The sequence below is a fragment of the Mobula birostris genome, chromosome 7 (genome assembly GCF_030028105.1).
Source record: "Mobula birostris isolate sMobBir1 chromosome 7, sMobBir1.hap1, whole genome shotgun sequence".
NCBI classification, from domain to species: domain Eukaryota; kingdom Metazoa; phylum Chordata; class Chondrichthyes; order Myliobatiformes; family Myliobatidae; genus Mobula; species Mobula birostris.
Window position 1 is genome coordinate 130,930,862 of NC_092376.1, and position 15,488 is coordinate 130,946,349.

Genomic DNA, 15,488 nt, shown 5'->3' on the forward strand with positions numbered 1-15,488 from the left:
AACATACCTGAATTAGCTTTGTGCCCAGAAGCATTTTTTGAGTAAATGAATATCTGAAATCATAGGGAAGGAACAAAGGAACAATAAATATATCCTTGATCTCAAAGATGCTAGCTTTCAATAATTCATCCAAGGTGTTAGCAGGCACATGTTACAGAAAATGACCAATCTGTGTATCATTGACAATGCGGGTAAAAGCTGATGTTGGGAGGGTACAGGACAAGAGGTTATGGCAATAAAATTGCAGTTGGGGGAAGTTACTGAATACCCCTTTGTGCATAGGGTGTAAATGTATAACAAGAAGTAAGAAATGCCAGCTCAGTTCTAGATTGTAGGATTTAAAAAAAAACATTTCTGCAAATCTTCAGCTCATTTCTCTTTGACTCAAGTACATTTATGAGTTTGTTTTCGTAGTTGCAACTTTTCTGGTTATATTATCCTTAATCTGCCATCCTAAACTATGGTCATTAATTAATATTTTAGGAAAGCACATTTCTGGGATTCAGAATATCTTAGTTCTTTCCCCTTTGTTTCATGTCAATAACGTTTAAAACAAAACAGAGTCAAGTTTCGAAGCACTATTCATTCCATTCATAGCAAATCAACATTGGCACATGTCTAACTTCTGGTAATTCCCCTCCCTAACATCCACCTTTTCTCTTTTCCCATTCCCCTTTCTATCTTTCTTTTACCTCTTCTCTCCTCACCTAGCCATTATCAACTTCTGATGCCTTTCGTTCTTGCCTTTCTCCCATGATCCACTCTTCTGTCCTATCAGAATCTTTCTTCTTCTGCCCTATGCCTTTTCCACCTATCACATCCCACCCACCCACTCACCTTCCACCTCCCTTGGTTTCTCTTTTGCCTGCCAACTTGTATTTCTTCCCCTCTCCCCACCGTCTTATTCTGGCTTCCTCCCCTTTCCTTTACAGTCCTGATGAAGGGCCTCGGCTTGAAACATCGACTGTTTATTCTACTCCATAGATGGTTAGTGATCTGTTGTGCTCCTCCTGCATTTTGTGTGTGTTGCTCTGGATTTCCAGCAGCTGCATAATCTTTTGTGTTTACATTTTGTGGTGTATAAGTTACTACCTTCTAAACTCTACACATTGCCCCAGTACAAAAAGTCAACTCAATGCCATTTTATAATAATATTTCAAAATCTGAGCTTGCTACATTTTTGTTTGTGAATAATATAATGGAAAATTGAATTAAGGAAAATAAGAAAGAACTTAATGAATATTGGAACAAGGTTGAAGGGACAGGTGAAAGCTCCGCACTTGTGGCTTTTGTGAGTTTTGAATAAGTGAGTACAAAAGCTGTGTGTTTGAACTAATGTGCAAATTGGATTTTGCAGTGAGGATTTTTCTTGTACTTTGAAATCTATGATGGTTTTTCAGTTGTAAAACATGAACTAGAGAGAATAAAATTATTCCTAGCACATTGTCAATTAGAGCAGAATGTGTTGTTTCTGTCTGCTTCATTTATCCTTCATGGTACATTTATAGTTGTTTCTTAAAATCAAAAATGTTATGAATTGTTTATTTTAACTCACGAGGGTATTCATCATCTCAGTGCATCTTCTGCACATCTGCTTCACTTGGCAGCTGGAATGCTTCAAATGTTCATTTTAGGTTTCACTAAATGAAACCATACGCAAACATTTCTCTTTATTTAATTTTATTCCCATGTTGGCCAAATGGATGTAAAAGATATGAAGAATTTCAAGTGCAAATCAAGTTACTGCCTCCATTCATATCGCTCATAAGCACTGTGCCGGAAACTGGGCCTGTCGGTTCTCAATGCATTCGTCAATTTAATAAATAAGTTTCCACTAATTCCAGCTACTTGCAGCTCAGTTAAGTTATTTATTTTTGCTTCTAAGTTGCTATTAGGTAACTCTTAAAATGTAAAGATGATTCAGTAAGTAGCTGTAGGCTCAGACTCTCCTCATCTGAAAGACTGGGTTATGAGGGGAAACTTCTTCACTCAGATGGTAGTGAGAGTGTGGAACAAGGTGCTAGTGGAAGTGGTGGGTGCAGATTTGATTTCAACATTTAAGATAAGTTTGGATAAGTACATGAATGAGAGTGGTATGGAGGGATATGGTCCAGGTGCAGGTCAATGGGACTAAATAATAGTTTGACTTGGACTAGATGGGCCAAAGGGCCTTTTCTGTCCTGTACTGTCTATGACTCTATGGCAACCACTGAAAAACAATTGGGGAAGAATATTAAACACATAACTTGTTAGTGCTGCTAAAATTCCAAGTGCGGATGAACGGTATTTCATTTACTTTGCAAGCAAGTGGAAGATATGACTTAAACTAGAAAGTTGTTCATTCTCAATCATTTAAATTTATTCTTCGTGGTAATAGTGTAAGCATAGTTTTACTGTTTTTATTCTTTTTCAGCCGCATTAGGAAAATTACACCTGGTTAATGAGCAATTATGTGAAGACGTATAGGTTAGTGTAAAGGAAAAATAAATAATTGCTTCCAGTCTTCAAGTTGCTAGATAGCATGGTTTTATGGAAAACTTTGTCTTTAAAATATGGAAATGAGTTTCTCCATAAGACTGAACTAAAGCTTCATTTTGGAGAGCTAATGCAATATGCACCCAAAAAGAAATGCTACCTTGTTTGCTACTGCAGAGCTGTGTTGGCTGTTGTAATGTATGTTTTTATTTCACTGTGATGGGATAGAATCCCTTGGAACTGTCAATACGTGAGCTTGCCATCCTGTTGGTCTGCTGCCCAAATGGCAAGCGACTTGACGGGGCAAAGAGGCGTTGGTGATAGACAATGTGGGCAAGAGGATATCAAAGATGTGCCAAAGAAAATCCTTGCATCTCTCTTGCCCAGTCACTTATGGCTTACAACATCATCACATTTGTTCCTTATATTTGCTTTGAATACTAACAAGTCTGTAGTCAGTTTTTAGTACTTTGTGATATGTTGTGTAGAAAAACTATATTATAAACATATACTTTTTAAATTCTTGGATCTTAAAGATTTTAAATCCTGAATGAACTCTAGTTTTTTTTTAGCCTTTCTTTCAATTCCAAAGTGTGTGTGTGTGTGTGTGTGTGTGTGTGTGTGTGTGTGTGTGTGTGTGTGTGTGTGTGTGTGTGTGTGTGTTCGTTGCATGTTTGTTGTTCAAACCATTTAACTGGAGGGCTGGAGGGTAAACAGGGAATATGCCATTTATCAGTTTTGGTATGAATAATGCATTAACCTGGAGACCAGAGAACTGCAGCTTGCAATTGCAACATTGAAATTTTGAACTCAAAATAGTCCTTGTGCTCAGTGTATGTCACTTCCCCCCGATCCCACATTGTCTGGGCCCCTTAGTTTTGTCCACACCCAGTCACTCTCTGCTCCAATCAGATATTTTCATCCCCATCTCTCTCTGGTTCCAGCAATGTTATCGACATATTTCACCCATCAAGCACTTCCCCTATTTGGTTCCCTATTCCCTTCAACTTTGTCTTATGGTTCCCACTATTACAGTTCTGATTTATTAGATTCCAGCACTGGTAGCCTTCACCTTCCCACTAATCACCCTTCTAGCTGGCTGCAACTTCACTGTCTCCTCCCCCTATCAGATGTCAAAGGTCAAGGTTCAAAGTACACATAGGTCAGCATATACAGCCCTAGGATTCATTTTCTTTTAAACATATTCAATAAATTCCATAATAGAATAATAACCATAATAGAATCAATGAAAGACCACACCAACTTGGGTGTTCAAATAGTGTGCAATCGACAATAAAATGTGCCAATACAAAAAGAAAAAAATAAATAAACAATAAATATGGAGAACATGAGATGAAGAATCCTTGTAAGTGAGTCCATAGGTTGTGGAAACATTTCAGTGATGGGTCCAGTGAAGTTGAGTGAAGTTATCTTCTTAGGTTCAAGAGCCTGATGGTTGAGGGGTTATAACTGTTCCTGTGCCTGGTGGTGTGGGACCTAAGACTCCTGTGCGTCCTGCCTGATGGCAGCACTGAGAAGAGAGGATGGCTTGGATGGTGGAGTCCTTGATGATGGGTTCTGTTTTCTTGTAGCAGCATTCTTTGTAGATGTGATTAATGGTAGAGAGGGTTTTTCCTGTGATGGACTGGGCTGTATTCATTACCTTTTTGTAGACTTTTCCATTTTTGGGCATTGGTATTTCCATATCAGGTCATGATGTACCCAGTCAGGATACTCTCCACTGTGCATCTACAGAAGTTTGTCAAAGCTTTTGATGACAAGTCAAGCTGTCAATGGCTAAAGGGCCTGCTTCTTTGTTATATTATTTTGTGCTCTGTACGAATGTAAGTGTTTCATTTGGACTTTAATCTTGTGTATTTATCACAGTCTTAATTGTGCTCTCTGTACAGTGCTTCAGGTGTTACATAAAATTAATTGATTTTATCTTCATACTTCGCTGTCTATGAAAATTCCTAAATGAGATCATTCTCAGCTTTCTTGATGGCATCATCATTGCTGGACAATAGAGATTCTCACTGGTTGATCCAGAATGGGGTTAATGTTGGAAAAGGGCACATCCACAGCCAACTTTGTGGGACCTTTGCGAACATCTTTCTCTCTGAAATCAGTGATGGATGCCTTCATTTTCACACCAGCATCAAACTATGGGCCAATATGTTAATTTTCTTCTTCACAGTTCTGAACTGTGAGGAGGAATTTATCACTCGACATCTAAAGGAATAAGACTGACAAGTGAGTCATGTGACTGAAGAGCAAATCTTCCCATTCCTGAGAACACAACCTGCAGCTTACACGTAATAGCAAGTTACAAAGAAAGACATCATTAACATTACTAGCTTTTATATTCACTGAGATTGTGACTTGGAAAATAGAACAGTACAGGCCCTTTGGCCCACAATGTTGTGCTAACCTTTTAACCTATTCCAAGATCATTCCCTCCCGCATAAACCTCTATTTTTATTTCATTCTATCTAATAGTCTCTTAAATGTCCCTATTTCATGACTCTGAAATCAGTCCTTGACTAATGAAGGCAAACACACCATACTCCATTTCAACCATCCTATCAACTATGGACATGGATCCCAAGATCCTTCTGTTCCTCCATATCACTAAGAATCCTACCATTTACTCTGTACTCTGCCATCAGTTTCAATCTTCTAAAGTGCATCACTTCATACTTATCCAGATTGAACTCCATCAGCTACGTCTCAGCACAGTTCACCATTCTGTCAATGTCCCATTTAACCTATGGCAACCTTTTTCACTAACCACAACTCTGACAGCCTTCATGTCATCTGCAGACCTCCACTAGTCCCACCAAACTAAGCCATCCTTCCACTTCCTCATCCAAGTCATTTACCAATATCATAGAGAACGGTGGTCCTAAAACAAAACCCTGTGCGTCACCACTGGTCACCAACCTCCAGAGAGAATACATTCCATCTTCTACTACCTTCTGCCTTCTGTGGCAAGCCAATTCAGAATCCCTGCTGCAAAGCTTCTCTGGATCACATGCTTACTGATGTTCTGAGTGAGCCTACCATGGGGAACCTTATCAAACACTTTACTAAAATCCATATGCACTACATCTACTGCTTTACCTTCATGAATTTGCTTCATCACTTCCTCAGATAATTCAATCAGGCTCATGAGGCATGATCTCCCCCTAACAAAGCCCTGCTGACTATGTCTAATCAGACTATTGTCATTGGTTAGAATCCTGTCTCTCAGAATCCTCTTCAATAGTCTGCCCACCTCTCCCACAGTTGTTCGCCATTGACATAAGACTCACTGATTTTTAAGTCCCAGGATTATCTGTATTACCATTTTTGATCAAAGGAATAACACTTCCCATCCTCCAGTTGTCTGGTACTACTCATAATGCCAATGAGGATGCAAAGATCATCGCCAAAGGCACAGCAATTTCTTCCCTCACTTCCTGTAATAATCTGAGGTATATCCTGTCTGGCCTGAGGGTCTAATCTATCCCCTTTCTTAATGTTGACATATTCCAGCATATTAGCCTGTTCTACGTTGTCCTCACATTTGTCTAGACCTTTGTCAGTGGTGAATATTGAAACAAAATATTCGTTAAGGACCTCCCCTAGCTACTCTGACTCCAGGCACATGATTGATCAAACGTGACTCTGGTCATATTGGGCAATTTCAGAGGACGGTTAATAGCCAACCAGGTTGATGGGTCTGGTGTCAGATAGGTTCCGAGTAGCAGTTTTCTTACTCAGGGCGTTGGTGAACCAGATGACTTTCTACAAATATTTACTCACGACTGTTTTATTCCAGATTTCTTTAATTTTTCAACTACCAAATAGGATTTGAACTTGTGTTCCTGATTTTTTTTTGGCGTGTGCCTGCAGGCATGCGACTCTGTGCGTGTGCGTCTGCGTGTGCATGCGTGCGCATCTGTGCGTGTGCATCTGAGTGTGCGTGGGTGCGTGATGATGTCTTTTTCATGGCTTTTTTTCAAGGCGCGGAGCTAGAGAGAGAGAGAGACGGCCCTTGTGTTTCAGATTAATAGTCTATTAATTAAAACACTCTTTTGCGTAAACCTCAATTTCCTTGCTTATACTTTGTGATCATTCAATACAGCACATACTTGGAAATGATCAATGATGTCCAATAGCAATACAATGTGCTCTGTAAGCAATTAAAGGCTTTACTAGGGGTCTTACACTCCGACAAGTAAAAGTGCTGGGAAGGGTTAAACAATTTTTCACTTTTGCAATAGAACTTCATGAAATGCCATTGTAGCATTCGTTATCAGCTCAGTGTCTTTCAGTCTCAGCAAAGTCTGCCATACCCTGTCTCCCTCTTGAGACTGGTTTCTTGTTAAAAGTTATTCATTTCATTAAAATGTTTTCTGCTGAAGCAGATTGCTCCATAAAATATAAAAATGCAGACTATGATAGTTTGGAACATGCCATTAAGATTAGACACAGTCTCAGAAACTCGAATTAAAATATAATAGTCACTTCTCAAATTTACCACAAGTCCCTTCAATACCATATAGCCCTCACTGCTGGGGAGCAAGCTCTGTTCAATGCAGATTGGCACTTCCATTGTATTGTAGATAATGGACTACCTGATTGGCAGACGATAGTTTGTGTGGCTTCGGAGCTCTGTGTCAGACATGGCTATAAGCAGCACTGGGGCCCCACAATCTCTCTTCCTGTTTACCCTGTATACCTCAGACTTTAGATGCAACACTGAATCATGTCATCTGCACAAATTCTCCGATGACTCAGTAAGAGTCGGTTGTATAAAGGGAGGATGGGAGGATGAATACAGGACCCTGGAAGGCTTTCTCAAATACTGCAAGTTAGACCATCTGCAGATCAACATCAGGAAGACAGAGGAGATAGTGATGGTCTTTAGGAAAACTAAGCTTGCATTACTCCCTGTTACAATTGATTGTGAGGACATAGATGTGGTGAGGACCTACTAGTACCTGGGGGTGCACCTGGATGACGGACTTGAGTGGAGCATAAATACAGAGGCTATGTACAAGAAGGACCAGAGCCACCTATATTTCCTGAGTAAACTGAGCTCCTTTGCAGGCCTCTCCTTCACATGTTCTACCAATTTGTTGTGACGAGTACGATCTTCTACATGGTGGTGTGCTGGGGCAATAGCATCAACATGAGTGATGCCAACAGGCTCAATAAACTGATTAGAGAGGCTGTCTCTGTTACGTGAATCAAACAGGACACAATGGAGGCTGCGGTAGAACAAAGGACCCTATGAAAAATCCTGACAATTCTGATCAATATTTCTCACCTTCTGCATGCCACCTTGGCTGAAAAAAGGAGTGCTTTTAGTAATAGACTAAGACAACTGCACTGCTCCAAAGAGCACTTTTTGAATTCATTCTTCCCCTCAGCCATTAGGCTCTTTAATGAGTCAGCCTATAGCTGGGGAAGAGATGACCCTCGACTGTTAGATTGTTTGAGGTAACATATTTTTTATTCTTTCTTGCTTCTCTTCTAATTTTTGTATATTTGTATATCTGTGCTCTTCTAATGCTGCTGTGACATTGCAATTTCCTTTGGGCTCAACAAAGTATCTATCTATTAGGGAGAAATATTCCACTTCCTTTAATATATAGATTTTTATTGAAAAGTACATAAAAATGGAAAATTAACCGGAATCTCAAGGTCAACATAAAGTCATACGCTGACATGAAATGACATGGACCAGTTTTCAGTTCTAAATGTCAGTCTATTATGATACATAGAAAGATAGAAAACCTACAGCACAATACAGGCCCTTCGGCCCACAAAGCTGTGCCGAGCATGTCCTTACCTTAGAAATTACCTAGGGTTACCCATAGCCCTCTATTTTGCTGAGCTCCATGTACCTGTCCAGGAGTCTCTAAAAAGACCCCGTCATATCCGCCTCCACCACTGTCACCTGCAGCCCATTCCATGCACTCCCCACTCCCTGCATAAAAAAAACTTACCCCTGACATCTCCTCTGTACCTACTTCCAAGCACCTTAAAACTCTTCCCTCTTGCGCTAGCCATTCCAGCCCAGGTAAAAAGCCTCTGACTATCTACACGATCAATATCACTCATCATCTTATACACCTCCATCAGGTCACCTCTCATCCTCCATTGCTCCAAGGAGAAAACACCGAGGGTAAGAATGATATCCATTCAAAAAAAATTGTCATACAGTTATACATTACTTCTATGGGAGATGTTCTGCAAGTTTTGTAAACTTAGTTTAAATTTGCATTCCAACCTTGCTGCCTTACACCCCCTGCCCTCACCCTCCTGCATCTGAACAAAAAGCAGAACTCAGTACGTGGTAACATGAATGAATATGACGGCCATTTTCATTGCTGTGACACTTAAATATTTTCGAGTATCCACACTGGTTTTAATTCTCATCCTTTGCCCGAAGTTAATTTCTGTACGTGAGTCCAAATGGGGGGTAAATCCTCTGTGTACAAGAGCATGAACGAGTCCCACTAATCAAATCACTTTGTGCCATTAAATTGAAGAATAATTTGGGGCTGGTACTGTATCACTAAAAGTTGGATTAAACTTGACAAGTGGATACATGGGGCAGCGATTTAACTGCAGCCATCAATTAATCTGATTCCATTTTATTCTAAACAGCAAACAAACGAGGAAAATAAAGTAATTTATTCTGAATAATTCTCAGTGGAAGGTTTTAAACCCCTGTAGAATGAATTAATGGGATGCAAAATAAGTTAAAAGCTTCCACTCATAACCCCAACCTGATTCCAACTAGGGGAGAAGCAACTTCAGTGTCAGGAAGTAGGTTTGTCTCTTGAATATTGAAATTATACAAGAACATCAAAGCAGGAGTAGAACATAACCCCTAGCATACCCACAACTCACTCTGATCAGAACTGATTCCTCAGCCTCACCCTCTTTCCTGTGCCAAATCAACATTGATTTTAATTCCCCAATCTTTCAAAAATTGATATACCTCCTTAATAAAGACCTCATATAATCCAGCCTCACAGTCCTCCAATTAAATAATTCCAGAAATTCACCACTCCCTGGAGGAAGAAATTCTGAGGCATTTTAAAAAAAGACAAACACCTTTATCTTATACTACAGTGATTACCAGTGATTATATCATCTCATTTGAAATTCTGATACTGGCGAAATATCTCTACATGTACCCTTTGGATTTTATATTTTTCAATAAGCTTGCCTCTCATTCTTCTAAAAGAGTACAAATCAATCTTTCTAGCGGTTGTGGTTAAGGCAACCCTCATATCCCAGCACTTTGCCAAGGGAATGTCTCCTGGACATTTTCCAATATTAGTGTATCCTTTCTCAATAAGAACAGGGAAACCACACACAGTATTCTAGCTGAGGCCTTGCCAAAACCCTGTGCAATTAAAACAATGTTTGTTTATTTACTTATTTGTTGCTATACAGTGAAGAACAGGCCTTTCCAGTCCTTCAACCCACATCACCCAACAATCCCCAATTTAATCCTAACCTAATCACGGGACAATTTATGTTGACCAATTAACCTACTAACCAGTATGTCTTTGGACTGTGGGAAGAAACCAGAGCACCTGGAGGAAACCCACGCAGTCATAGGAAGAACATACAAACTCCTTATAAGCCATGGTGGGAATTGAACCCAGGTCAGTGGTACTGTATTGTAAAGTGTTGTGCTAACTACTATGCTACCATATTTCTAAACTCCATCACCAATCCTCCACTATGAGTATAAATAAAGAAGCCCCTATCAATATGAAGCAAAAGGACTGATAAATAGCAAATGAAATTTGCATCAGCAAAGTGTCATGCAATGGCCATCTCCAACAACTGAGAATAGATCAATAGCCTGTCACTCTTGATATTAAAAGATTACCATTGCTGAAAACCCCACGCCATCAAAATCCTGGTTATCACCATTGACCGGAGCAACACACATCAAAGTTGCTGGTGAACGCAGCAGGCCAGGCAGCATCTCTAGGAAGAGGTGCAGTCGACGTTTCAGGCCGAGACCCTTCGTCAGGACCATTGACCGGAAACTTGTTGGCCAGCTTCAAAATTACTGTGGTGATAAGAGCAGGTCAAAGTCTGTATCCTGTGGTGAAAGACTGACTTCCAGACACTCCCAAGGCCTTTGATGCTACAGTTTTTGCTGAGCTTGGCAAATAGCTTGCAGACGTTTCATTACCAGTCAAGGCGGCATCCTCAGTGTGAGTTGATGTTTATCTCTGGGAACGCTTGTGCTTATGTAGGCCGCCGTTCACTTGCCTCAGTCCTGATTAGCCACCCCTTCAGTTGACCTTGAATTCTATAGGCTCGTGTTTCCTTGGCTCTTCGGGGTTCGCAGATGGAGTCTATTTCAATATGTTGGTTTAGAAAGTCATCAGAAGAGAACCACACTCCTAAAACTACTCATGCCTGCTTCGTGTTTGCCTGTGCCAGAAGCTCCACAGTGTCCCAGTTAAAGTGGTGTCCCAGAGAGAAAAACCAACAACTGCACACTGAGGATGTCAACTCCAATGGCAATGAAACGTGTGCAAGCAAATTGTCAAGCTCAGCAACCATCACAACATGAAAAGTCTCAACCCGAGCTACCAATATTCACCACCATCCAAAACTCCCAAGGCTTTCCATCCTCTTGCAAGGCACAAATTCAAGAATATTCTCCAGTTGCCTGAATATGCTCAAGTAGATCAACACCATACAGGACAAAGCAGCTCATTTGATTGATTCCCTTCTTTCCATTCCTGAACATTCATTTCTTTCACTAGTGATGCATCCTTGCTGCAGAGTGTACCGCCGATGAAATGCACTATGGTCACTCACCTGGGCGGCTCAAACAGCACTGCCCAATCCCATGACATCTACAATCAGGAAGGGTGGAAGCAAATCCATGGAAATCCACCATCTGCAGGTTCCCCTCTCAGTCACATACCATCCAAATTTGTAATACTGTATATTATTGTTATTAATCATTATCACTGCATCTGAATCCTGGGACTTCCTTCGCAACAATACTGAGGCAGAACTGTTACCAGAAGGACTACGATATATTAAGAACATATCTCTCTTAGGTAATTGTTAGTGACACCCATTTTCCTGAAAATAGTTAGAAAATGATTCAGTTCCCCATCAAAGCCATTGTAATTATTCCCATTTTGGGCCTCTCCCATCTCCTGATCCTTCCATTTCTACTCCCACATCCTTCCCCTTCTCTTCCTTCTTCATCATTGCTCCTCAGTCTGTGACGAAGGTTTATTATCAGAAGTCTAGTCAGTTACTCAGCTTGCTGACTGTAGTTGCAAAGTGGAGGAAAAATATTAATCATCTTCTGCTGTTATATTCAACAGGGCCTGTAGTATACTCAGATTTCCTGTTTCCAAGTTAATATCAGGAAATATATTGATGTTGATACTGAAAGCATTTTCTTTTAGATCCACTAATTCCACTAATTGTTTCAAATGGAATTTCTGGGCATTGAGCCTATAGACAATATGTCAGACCACAAAGTCTCCAAGAGAAACATTTCCATGAATATGTTTTAATGCATTTCTTCAATTCTTGACACAATATTTGAGTACAAATAAAAGCATTCTTGGCAGATATCCTAATGTTGAAGCTCAGCAGTATTTAAAATTAACAATTCTAAAAATTGATCATGAATGTCAACCAAATTTATGCATTATTATATTAAAATTTGTGAAAGACTTACTTATAAAATAGATTTAGGGAAGTATGAGGATACAATGCAGAAAGAAACTTGCAATTATCTAGCTCCTTCCACATCACTTTTCAGAAGCTCTCAAAGTTCTTCACCTCCAACAAGGAGAGCAGTCACTGTTGCAATCGAGGTACATGCAGCCAATTACCCAGAGGAAAGTTGTGGGAAAAGCAGTGACCAATTGACTTTCTTTAATATAAGCACTGTTGTGCTCTATTATTTAGGACACTGGATCTCTTACCAATCTTCAAACAGTAACCATGGGAACTTCCACTTTGACCTAACAGAGCAAGAGGAGCTTTTGTCCTGACAGTTGGAGAAACAACTCTGTCTCCAGTGATACAGCACTCCTTCAGCACTTGCTTTCCTTATTACTTTTGCTCCGATCTTCACAGATTCAAAAGTAAGTGTGTGACCAGCTGAACCAATCTCCACACTACACACCTCTTTCTGTGATTTGGGACTGATCAGTAAAGTTGGATCAATGTGATCTTGATCACAGTGGATTTAGACAGTAAAATTATTCATTGCTCCATTGTTTCTTTCTACTATTATATTTTTATAAGCCCATTGTTGCCACATGTAATGTGGGCTACACTCCATTTAAGTGGGCTGTTTTTAATACCATTAATCAATATAAGCTTTCTTTTTGAAGATGCTCTTTTCAACGTGCTTGGAATACTACTCAGGATTCTTAATGAAACAGGGCATTCTAAGAGCTGGGCGGTTATTCTCTATAATTTTCCATGCACAAGCGAATTTCAGATTACAAACAGGAAATCCTGGTATGCATTGTGACCCAGCCCATAGTGTTACTGATTTAATTGAAAGTGCTGGGAGATGCTGGTTTAAGTGTCACAGACACTTACTGCATTCTTGCTTACTGATCATTTCCAGCATTAGTTTTATGGAATGTTGAATTGAAAGACTAATTCATTTTTGCATTACAAGCTTCCAAGGAAAACCTTTACAAAGACATACCTGATCATAGGTATTTTTAAAAATAATTCCTTGTGATTTTATTGAAAAATATTGTCATCTCAGAAATCACTATCTTTGTCAGTTAAGTCGAAATTGAAAGCCAAAATAAGCTTTAATAGTTATTTTAGCCTTAATTCAAAACTTATATCGGTTTGGTATTTCTTTCAAAAAAAGCTTTGATCAGGACTTTTCAGGAACCTTGGCTCATCTCCACTAGAAACCTTCAGCCTATTAGTCTAAAACTTTCTTGGCTTGCCTCTCATCTTCCCATCTTCCATTTTTCATTAACTAAGTTCATCTAAAATTTTGGTGCTCCTGCTTCGACTGGTGCTCAGTGCTTCTGACTTTGCTGCCCTAAATTCGCTCTGAACCCATCATCATTGTGTAACTCTCCTCCTTGTTTGCAAATCCCACATCTCACTGTCTTGCCGTCACTATGCAAGTAACTATCAGCAGCCCTCAGGTAACTTTGCATTCTATTTCTGGCCTCTCGCCTATTCTCATTTCAAGTTTTCCATCTTTAGTGACTGTGCAATCAGTGCCTTGACCCTGAAGCTCTAAAATTCCTTTCTTAAGTCAAGCCATCTTTCTCACTGTTTAAGGTGGGCTTTGGAACCTGTACCCTGACCAAGTCTTCCGTCACCAATAGCATCATGTGTTGCTGGGTGTCAGTTTGTATATTCAGCAATAGTCACACAGACATCTTAGAGACACTCCATTATAGTAACGACAGTATATAAATCCAGGTTGATGTTTCGCTGGTTTTGTTGTTTTCTATGTCTTGTGAATGATAAGTGGTTACTTCCTTGTCATTATTCCCCATTCTTGATTTGCATGTGCTTCTGCAACATATATTATGCAGTTAGAGCCTGGATTTCCTGTCTGATCGCTGACAGGTGGTAAGAGTGGGCTCCCTCAGTTCTGCCCCTCTGACCCTCAACACAGGAGCCCCCCCAAGGCTGTGTCCTAAGCCGCCTCTTTTACTCTCAGTACACCCATGACTGTGTCGCCACCCTGAGCTCCAATCTGCTAATTAAATTTGCAGGTGATACTACATTGATTGGCCTTATCTCAAATATAAATGAGGCAGCCTACAGAGAAGTCATCACCCTGACATGAGAAAACAACCTCTCCCTCAATGTCGCAAAAACAAAGGAGCTGGTTCTGGACTACAGAAGGAACGAAGACAGGCTCATCCCTATTGACATCAATGGATCTGGGGTTGAGAGGGTGAACAGCTTCAGGTTCCTCAGTATACACATCACCAAGGATCTCATGTGGTCTGTACATACCGGCTGTCTGGTGAAAAAAAGCACAGAAGTGCCTCTTTCCCCTCAGATGGCTGAAGAAGTTTGGCACGAGTCTCCAAATCCTAAGGACCTTCTACAGGGGCACAATTGAGAGCATCCTGACTTGATGCATCACTGCCTGGTATGGGAACTGTACTCCCCTCAATCGCAGGACTCTGCAGAGAGTGGTGCGGACAGCCCAGTGCACCTGTAGTTCTGAACTTGCCATGATTCAGGACATTTACAGCGTCAAATGCGTAAAAAGAAGGATCATTGGGGACCCGAGTCACCCCAACCACAAACTGTTCCAGCTGCTACCATCCGGGAAATGGTACCGTAGCATTAAATCCAGGACCAACAGGCTTCAAGACAGCTCCTTCCACCAGGTCTTCAGACTGATTAACTCACACTGACACAATTGTATTTCTAAGCTATATTGACTGTTCTGTTGTATGTCTTCCTGTACATACTACTTATTACAAATTACTATAATTGCATATTGCACATTCAGATGGAGACGTAATGTGAAGATTTTTACTCCTCATGTATGTGGCAGATATAAGAAAAAATAACGTCAATTCAATTCAATTCAAATCAATTCAATACATTTTAAGTATAAAATATTGTGAGCCAATCAATGTCAGAGTTTTGGATCATTGATTCAGATATATGAGTTCTAAAGCTACCTGAGAAATTTAAGTTTGGGTAATTAACCATCTGGAAGTAAATCTAACATTGGCTTCATTAATTATGAAACTACACTACTGTGTAAAAGTCTTAGGCACATATACATATATAGCTAGGGTGCTGAAGACTTTTCCACAGTATTGAAGTAATTTTATTTATTGCACTATACTGGTGCCACAAAAAATACAAATTTCATGACATATGTGAGTGAAGGTAAACCTGATTCTGACATGGGTCTCTATTGTGGACAGGGAGTGGAAAGGAGGCAGTGCAAGGGGAATCATGGTTGGGAAAAGGGGAAAGGA